Source organism: Macadamia integrifolia, unplaced genomic scaffold (genome assembly GCF_013358625.1).
Source record: "Macadamia integrifolia cultivar HAES 741 unplaced genomic scaffold, SCU_Mint_v3 scaffold2165, whole genome shotgun sequence".
In the NCBI taxonomy this organism is placed as follows: domain Eukaryota; kingdom Viridiplantae; phylum Streptophyta; class Magnoliopsida; order Proteales; family Proteaceae; genus Macadamia; species Macadamia integrifolia.
The window spans coordinates 1-9,224 of NW_024868551.1; the positions used below are offsets into that span (position 1 = coordinate 1).

The following is a 9,224-nucleotide window of genomic DNA, read 5'->3' on the forward strand; positions in this document are numbered from 1 at the left end:
AAAAAATTAACCAAAAAAAAAAAAATATAGGACTAGCTAAGGTCAAGCCAACCCAACCCTGAGCCCGATAGGGCTGAGCCTAAGCATGAACCCAACAAATTTGGGTTGGGCCTGGGTTGAGTTTGGATTAGGGTTTAAGAAACCCGGCCTTATTTCATTCCTAGGACCACATATACATCTCAATGGCTAAACATAGTCCAAAGTAAACAAACTATGAATCAAAGTTTTAGTTAATTTTCCAAATTACTATTAAATGGAGATAAATATAAAAAAAAAAAAAATGACATCTTTTGTGATCTTAGATACGTCGGCACCTTTTGACAACTTTATGCTTCTTCCATTTCTGCGTTTTCTTGTTCCTAGAAACGAAGAAACAGCCTAAAAAACGTTTGATAAAGTTGTTCAGTTTCACCCGTTTCTAGAAACATAAATCTAAATTTATGCTTATTTACAATTCTAGAAATGGCTTTGACGAAACAAGTTGTCGTTTCTAGAAACGAATTTGAGAGAAGAAAAAAGAAAAGGGCGATTGTGCTCGATAAATATCTTAACTATTTAAACCTAAAATGAGGTAACTAAACCCTCTCTCCTTTTGGGCGTCCAATAATACTATTAGGTTTTTTAGTGGCATTATGTCTATAAAAAATATTTCAAGAAACAGGTTTATCAAACACCAAAAAAATCCGTTTTTGTTTTTGAAAACTTGAAAAACCATTTCTACTATTTCTAAACACAGAAATAGCAAAAATATTATCAAACGGTGCCTTCATCTATTCATTTTGAGATGATATTACACCAATGAGATACTTAGTTATCTGTTATATGGGCTAACCCATGTACTCTATATGGCAAATAGTGAAACGTTACACTTCATTAGGCATGGGGACGAAAAAAAAAGAAGAATTAAAATCACAAATTTGTAAATTACACTAGAAGAAAGGCACTTAGCAGTATCAGATTGCAATTTGCAGTTGGCAAAAGATTATAATTCCAGGTAGAACATTAAATAGGTCGAATTGTCCTGTTACATTAAATATCATCATCTTCTTGATTCCATGCAGGATTGAGAACCATTAAAAATGAAAAAGAAAAAAAAACGCAGGATGGAGAACTAGGTATCTTCTAAAAGGGCCAATTCAATGATGGAATGTGGGAGGGCCATGAGATTAAGGGTGTTAACTGGTTCGATCCTGGTATATATGGTACAGTTTGGTTTGATTCATATTTATTTGACTGAAATTAAAATCAAACTGTTTACTAAACGATTGCACTTTCTAGAACCAACTAAACGATTTTGTTTTCACGATTTTTAAATGGTGTTGATTTCATGGTTTTATACAATTTTTATCGCGGTTTAATCTATACAGTTTTTAAATGGTTAACAATCGATTTGTTGGTTTATTCACATGCCTACTGAAATTTACTTTTATTGATAAAAGCTTCGATCTTGTATCAAATTAAATAAGGCATTGAACAAACAAGGATTTAACTACATAACTACATAATAGGAGTTGGGGCGTTGTGCACTTGTGCGGCTTCTACTCTTTAGTGTCTCAACTACTCTTTATCCCAATCATTTAGGGTTTTTACCTTTGACAATGATATATATACCGATCCTGCCCCTATCTTAATGCCCTTAACCACTTATTTTATTTAACCATTATACGGTATAAATGTGCCAATTTTAACGGTGTAAATTTACAATGTCAATTTGGTTTGAAATCAATAGGTTAAACGGTTAAAAAAAAAAAAATCAAACCGTTTAATTAATCAGTCTGAAACTTGAAACCAGAATCAAATCATTTACTAAACGGCTCGATTGAGTTTTGATAAATAGGTTCAATTTCAAATTCACATCCTAAATAGACCAGCCTCTTGAATCCTCACTAAACAGGGTTATTGAGCAACCATTATTAAAATGGAAAATTACGCATCCCCTCTCCCCTATAGTTTACCGAAATTATATGTGGATCCAAGGGTTTGAGCAATTTACGTCTCCCTCCCCTAACACTGTCGGTGTGAGTATATTGTTACTTTTATACAACAAAAAACTTTAGCACCCCTTTAGTGGAGATGGTCTCAGTACGAGAGGACTATTATACCTTTTCTACAACAAAAGACTTTATTACCCGTTTAAGAGAGAGTTGTAAAAGATGACCGTTGGAGAAGGTGGAGGCGTTTTCTCTGCAAATCACCCCTCTGCGACCAAACGGAGGTGGAGAAGAAGCCATATAATTCCGGCGAGGTTCAGATTCAGACCGATTCACGCCGGCGAACGTTTGTAACTGAACACTCAACCGAAACCCTCATCTGATTACTGATATCTGTGTTTGGGGATGAATCTAGGGTTTGGGGCTTAAATACTCTCAATTCAGACAAGATGATGACCTGTTTCCCCCTTGGCAGTGGGGCAAGAAGCCAAATCACAGTGTTCTCCTTCCGAACCCGACCAAGTGATAGATTTATTCTTCATTGTCACTGTGCAGTAAAGAAGCACAGCCATGAAAGCCAACCCAGCATCTAAAGCCGCGGATAGAACATAGTTATATCATTGCCACCATTTCTTCCGGTACTGGAATACAAAGAAATTGAAAATCATCCCAACAAAAAACCATGAATTGTAGTTTATAGCCGTCGCCGGTGGCATCATAGCAGTTGCTCCCAGAAGGACTGGAAGGTTAATTAAACGAATCCAGAACTGTTTAGGGAATGCTTTGTGCAAAAGCCAAACCAAGACAGGCCAGACCCCAAATGACTAATGCATCAAAGAAGACATGGTCATTTGGGCATGTCCATGGACTGTTGGGAGGGAGAAGGCCATCGTTGCAAATGTTAGGGATAGAATGCAGTAGCCACCATGACACAATGATGTTGACCGTTCCAGCTATTACGGTCCAAATGAACTGTTCCATAGGAAAACCAGTTTGAGAAGCACGGTAACGATGATAGATGTCCCTGTGAAGTCGATGGTTGCAGTCGAAGGTTGAAGAACGAAGGGATGATTTTGGGTTTTCCTCTTTTGTTGGTTTTAAGTGAAGGGTGTAATAGTACTTCACTTTTTTATAAGAGTATTTTCAACATTAAAATGATGAAATCACCAATTAACACTTTTAAATTAACGGTGACAACGGATTGAACCTAATTGTAAGAATCTTTCAAGCTACATGAGAGAAGGGCATAAATCACTCAAGCTCTTGGATCTATATGTAATTTCGACAAACTATAGAGGAGGGAAGCGTAATTTTCACTTATTAAAATGATGATATGTTCCGCATGCTCTCCCTGAATCATCATTGCCATCGAATACTTGATAAACCAATCAATTACTTCCAATGAATCAATGAACTCAATGTTGTAGAGATAGTATTCTGAAAGACAATCTAGCATTATCTGTAAAATGTCATCTTGCCTGATCAAGTTAAAATTTATCAAAACCTACATATCTGATTTACCCTTCCTTGGAATGTCATTCAGAAAATTTCCGAGCAATCTCTGATCAAATATCAAATACCATGCTTGATACCTATGCAGCAACATCACCATGATTACACAAAATGGCCCGGAAGTGTTACTATGGAAGAGAGCAGCCGCAGATATAAGTATGTTATCCAAACGTTGTCTCCAAAGAAGATCTTTGAATTGTTTGCTATAGCTTCAATAACTTTCAGCTCAAGATTCTCAGGCATAAGCTTCAACTCGTTGGCTTCTGCCTCTTTCATCACTCTGGAAAAAGGTAACCAGGCAATGTAACTCAGTGTTTGTAGTACAACCACATCCGTCTTGTGAAGACAGTGGAAAAGTAAGGGTTGGGAGTTCCTCTTTCCTCTACTATTATGGAAGCCAGGAAATTTCTACCTATAGAAGTCAGCACAGCCAAGGTCTTCTGCCAGGCTACGTGCATTTGGTTCTCTATTTCCTGCTGCCTTCTGGCGCTGTCCTTGTCCATCAATTTCTGCTCCATGAGAATCCTGCTAACCTGCGAATTCTTCTCTGCTTCCATTAAAGCCATTTTCTTCTTCTGTCTCAGCCTCTTTCTCAGCAACCCATTGTTTCTCCATGGCAATCAAGACGTACACAAGATGACACTACTCAAGCCAGAAACTCTAAATTTAAAACATTAGGCAGTAGAAAATCCACAACTATTTAACATCAAAGGCCTCAGCTAGTTAGGCATCAAGAGTAATTAGCAAGATACGGTAGACCAATCATAAGATAGATATAGATAATAACCTACGTCCTGTGAGCTTGATTCTCACAAAAAGAGGGGGGGGGGGGCGAATACATCACAAAATTGAGAACCTTAAGCCAAGTGGGTCATAACATGTTGCAATAGCAATAATAAAATTCAGAAGGAAATGTACTGTGGTACAATATATAACATGAGAGATTGACCATCAGCTGACCAAAAACTAGAAGCACTAGAATAAATCGAGTGAACTAGAGTCAACCCAACTGAGCTTGAACCCAACCGAATGGTTCTCAACCTCAAGATGACAAAGTTTCACTTAGGATAAACTCTCTTCCCATAAGACACCTGACAAATCACACAACTTACAGCTATTAACTCTAGAGTAATCCCTTCAATATATGGCCAAGTGTATATGAATACAAGATATATCATATATACATACACAACTACAATTGGGATTGAGGTTAGCTCAGGTTATGTAAGGCCTCACCCCAGACCCAAGCCAAGCTCATACAAGTTACCATTTCCGAAACCCAGCCTCATTCAATGCTCAATCATGCAAAATACTAACCTGAGCAGAAGTTTCGGTAGGTCCAAGTTGGAAGTCCTAGATGCAACCATAAAGCACAAGTCTTAAACAACAGTGAAACAGATATTGCAATAATGGCGATTCTCAGACCATCTAAGCCATTCGGGGCTCGCAATGCTGTGAACTCTCACTCTCTATTGACTGTATATATACGTATGAATACTAAAACTAAATATAAGAATTTTTAGCTAGCAAGTATCAGAAGTGTTTATAGAAAGAGTACAGCAGATAAGTTGGAAGTGTACGGAGAATAGTAAAGCTAAAGCTAGGGCAGTTATGGATTTAACTTGTAGCAGCCCCCACACCCATCATTGTTGTGGAAGGCCAATCCCACATGAAGAACTTATGTCATAAATAAACACTCCAAAGGTATAGAGAATTAAAGAAATGCTTGTACAATAACAAGGGTTTAGATACATATGGGAGCCCAACTGTTCCTTTTAGGCAAGGTCCATAGTTGTCACGGCACCAAGACGAACCAAGGTGGTGGAGGGTTGTCTAAGCGCTTAGGCGAGAAGGCGCACGCCTTGAGGCGAACAAGGCGGCCAATTGTTATTTTTTATTTTTCCTTTTTTCTAACATTATTTAGTAAGCTATATATACCTTGTATCATAAAAAAATCAAGATTAAGCAACATCAAGTCATTAAAAATCAACATTTAGCCATATTAAATCATAAAAAATTAACATTAAGTCATATTAAGTTATAAAAAAAACAAAATTTAGAGAAATGCTCTGATTCTATAATAAGTTTGACTGGTCAAATGATATTATTTTTACATGAGACTTTTTGTATCAGTTATAATATAAAATCAGCTTTCCAACAAGTCTAAGATTACTTAAATCTAAGTTGTAATGACAAAGTTATGCTCTGGTCAAACTTATTTTTAAGTGCGCGAATGCTGTTAAAATCGCCTGAATGAAAATAATTTTATGGATATCAAAACAAAAAATTATTTTATTGGACTTTTGGTTTTTAACAATGTTTTAACATGATAGAATTTATAAAATTTTCATAATTGAGAAAAACTCCAGCATTTAAAAGTTGAAAATCACCCTTATAACCAAAATCCAGTTTTTCTTCTTAAACTGGGGGGTTGACTTTTTATCCTTTTGGAATTTGATTTTTAAATTATTTTTATTGGATTCAAATTGGGGGTATTTGCCTATTTATGAATAATATCTTAAGTAAATGAAATAAAAAATAAATGAAATAAAAAATATAAAAAGCATGAAATAAAAAATAAATGAAATAAAAAATATAAAAAACATTTACTTAAATGATATTTGGCATAAATAAGTGTCAAAACACAAGGCGACATGCAGTGCAATAAGGCGACTATCGCCTAGGCCCCAGGCAAACCGCCTGGACGCCTAGTCGTCGCCTAGGTGACGCCTTGACAACTATGGCAAGGACTATGGGAAGCTTATCCCGTTGATGGATATGCTAAATACAAAAGACATGCATTAAACTCCTCCCATTCATCGATGATGTACAGATATTAATTAAGCCTCCTGTTGTTTACTCACCTATTCTAATTTTAAAATATAGCATTTAATCACCAAATCAAAAGGAAAGCAATGAACCAAAGGTAAAAAAAGACAGAAAGTTATTGATAGCATAATGCTATCAAGGTCTAGACTAGAAAATTCCGACTCGCTGAATTATTGCCCCCAATTGTTTGACACAAGTTCCATGATCTCAAACTTGCGAATGTAATATTATGACAGCACAAACCAAATACCCAAGTGTGCTCATCTTCCATCTGCTCAAAATTGCGCCTTATACTATCTGGAATTTTGGGTTTCATGACGCGCAGCGATAATTTCAATACCTGGGGCATAAAGCGTACAATCACCCAGAAGGTTGTCCTTCATCTTTTCATCAATCTGAAAACAATTCCACTTGATAATTTTGTCAATTTAATGAATGTTGATTATAAAAATGTAACAGGTTTAATCTAGAAAAAAACTTTAGGAAAGAAAATATACAAAAGAAACATGAAAACACACATAATAAATTTTCAGGGCAGTCCCATGATTGGTCATCCCACAAATTCACTCTTCAATGCTAATATATGCAACCAAAATTATATTTCTTTAACTGGTGGTTTGCAGATCATCAGTGTAAGACATCCATTAGAACCTTCTTAAATCTAAGTGCTTTTTACAAGCTAACATAGTTGGCTTACACAGAATGCCTGGTTCAGTTACTTGCATGATCAAACATGTCTAATAAACCTGTTGAAGGGCATGAGCACTTCAGAACTGATTGATTTCATGATGGATCTTATCATATACCCATGTATGATTATATTGTATGCCATATTTGAGTAAAGTTTCATACATACAATCCTTAAAAAGATGATTAACGACCTAGAGAAGCATTACTACAACCAAGTCAAACCCATGTCAAAACTTGGAAGACATGGCCAGGACAATAGTCCAATAGGAAATGAACGATAAAGAAATAGTTTTGAGGTCTACCTCTATTTTATCAAAAGTGATCATAACACCACCTTTTGTTCCACATGGGATATCCTTAACCTGTTTATTGGGAAGGAAAGAAGACATATACAATGATTAACAACTAAAGAAAAAAAGCACAAAAGAAATGAACACAATCCGCAATCAAATCACAGAATCTTCACTAAGAATCCCCAAAAAGATACCAGCACATTAACAAGCAGGTAGGTCTTCTTGTGCTTTCAAACCCATATATCAATTTGGCATTTTTAGTCTTCCCCTGGAAAAATGATTTGGTAAGAGGGTATGCCTCATAGAATTATACATCCTATATGGCCGAAAAGATCGTTCTTGTTATCTCAACTGCCTACGTCTTTCCTTTCGAAAAAGATGGCTATCATCCTGATGGAGAAATTTGACCAATATCATTATGGCACTCTCCCCCACAGCCTAAAACAATAACAATGTGTACCTGATCTGTCTGAATGGTCACTTGAATGGGCTTAAACTGAGTTATCAATAGCAGCTTCAAATGAAACCCTATAAACCAAAATGACATCAAGCACACAGTTTGTAGGCCTATGTCCCTATACTTGAAACAAGAGGGTGTAGAGTTGGACCAATATAAAGCATGGACAAACCTGGATCAGTAATTGTTTTTAGAAGGGCACCCCCCCCCCTACAATACACTCCAACATGGCCTTCTGGACTTGATATAAAATCGAAAAGCTACTGTTTGTAGCTAAAAATGATGGGGGGGACCAAGATCTGCAATTATTATCAAATCACTGGTATGTTACTGGATTCAGTTGAAATATTGATCGAAAAAAATTCTAGTCATATATGGTTTTGAGAAATTTTATGAAGTACAAAGAAGCCAGTGTGGATTCTTAGTTATGGTCTTCGTTAATTATCGTTTTTGTATGTTAAAACTTACAGCTATTGGCACAGCATGGCCATTTGTATCTTGTGGAAAGAAATTCTTATATGGGAAACACTATAGCAGATAAAATATTACCAGACCTTATGAGCCTCCTTACCCAAAAAGAATTGGCAGCAAAACTCCTGTAGTTGACTAAGAAAAATTTTTACTGTTCTGACTTTAGAATCTGAAATACGAGCAATCAGTGGAAGAGTAGACTTTGGAGAGTCTGCAGGACACAAAAACCTATTACAACCATTTCATATTCCATTGCTTCCATCTATATGGATTCCAAAAAGTTCAGATCATCTACTGGAAGAGCTCTGGTAGTGTTCCTTAGTCATCACAAGAATATTGTGTCACAATCAAATGGGCAAGGCTGTTCTGATAACTATACATGGGACAGGAAGGGCAGCCTAGAGGTTGGTGTTGTCGGACATATGACTACCCAGATGTGAGACAGGCATACTTCCTGATCACCTTGTTGACATGCACAAATGAGCTCTGACCCTGCAAGGGCACCACCAGACTTGCTGATCCTTTCACACCAGCATTCATATATCATTTCCCAAAATCTTGATGATAGGCCACCTGTCAGGTTCAATTAACGATCTAAGTCTCTACATTTTTAAAGCCCACTTGTATGCTAGATGGCTGAGTGCATATCCCTGCAATGATTATAGTGCTATGATAACACCACAATCTAAACCACACAGAACAAGTTCCACAAAGTGTTCTTGCTTGTCACACCATCTAAACCCAACCATCTTAGCTCAAAAAATAAATAAATAATAATACCATTGCAACTCTATAGGACAACAATTTTATCTCAATGCCATGACTAGTTGTATAATCGGAAAAGAATCAGCCACACAGAACAAGTTCTAAGCCAATAACCGCACTAACGATATGTTTGGAAGCCTAAGAAAAGAAAAGAGAGAGAGAAACATAAAAAAATCATTATGTAATTATGATTTTTTTCTTATTATGTCTTTTGTACTAGTTTATTTTCTTTTCTTTTTTTGTCTACCAAACATAGCCTAAAGGAGAAAGAAACCA

At 36.3% G+C, this 9,224-nt stretch overlaps 2 pseudogenes; both read right to left on the reverse strand.

The window, feature by feature from the left end:
- Positions 1-1,905: 1,905 nt before the first annotated feature.
- LOC122065963 lies at positions 1,906-3,543 on the reverse strand (annotated as a pseudogene).
- On the reverse strand, positions 3,308-8,730 carry LOC122065964 (annotated as a pseudogene).
- Between the last annotated feature and the right edge of the window lie 494 nt (positions 8,731-9,224).